The sequence below is a fragment of the Microcebus murinus genome, chromosome 6 (assembly GCF_040939455.1).
Source record: "Microcebus murinus isolate Inina chromosome 6, M.murinus_Inina_mat1.0, whole genome shotgun sequence".
In the NCBI taxonomy this organism is placed as follows: Eukaryota; Metazoa; Chordata; class Mammalia; order Primates; family Cheirogaleidae; genus Microcebus; species Microcebus murinus.
The window spans coordinates 76,714,435-76,715,000 of NC_134109.1; the positions used below are offsets into that span (position 1 = coordinate 76,714,435).

The window sequence follows — 566 nt, forward strand, 5'->3', positions numbered from 1 at the left end:
TTAAATATTAATGAGTAAGTAATCTTTTAAACTCAGGATTTCAAACTCCATGGAAGTTGTTTACTTATCTTTGAACATCCAAATGTAAATTTTCATTTGCATATTCAACAATATTTTAGTAAGTAAGACAGAGGAGAAACACAGGCAGATGAATTACCTTTGAATATAGACACTGTTTCTTATGATGTAAAATTAACCTTGAAAAATCCTTTATTCTGGCAAAGGATGACCATGAAAAGCTTTATCTGAAAGTATATATTTTTAACATCATGCATCTAAAGGACATTGGGCATGTTGAAGGTGATCTTTCAACCTGGCTTATAATACACACACAATTTCGTACCTTTAGAAGTTTTCTGCTGGTGGAACACATAGGCCATATATACACTGAAAGGCTAGAGATGATTACCTTAAAAATTATTGGTAAGTTAAGTTTTAAATATACGCAACATCTTGGGGGGGAAAGCCATCACCTACTTTTAACACCATATAGAGTCAGCATTGTGCAACCTTGCCTTAAAACCATTAAAAACACAAAAGCCTAACAAAAAATCAAAAATGAAATA

The 566-nt window shown here is 31.8% G+C and overlaps 1 protein-coding gene across 6 annotated transcripts in view; it reads right to left on the reverse strand.

Moving 5' to 3' along the window:
• Positions 1 to 547: 547 nt before the first annotated feature.
• Positions 548 to 566, reverse strand: part of MEIS2 (Meis homeobox 2) — a 202,300-nt gene continuing 202,281 nt past the window's right edge. For all 6 annotated transcript variants that reach the window (XM_012766356.3, XM_012766359.3, XM_012766354.3 and 3 more), the window contains one exon: positions 548 to 566. This exon is cut by the window's right edge and continues 1,413 nt beyond it. The gene's annotated coding sequence lies outside the window, so the exon portion shown is untranslated.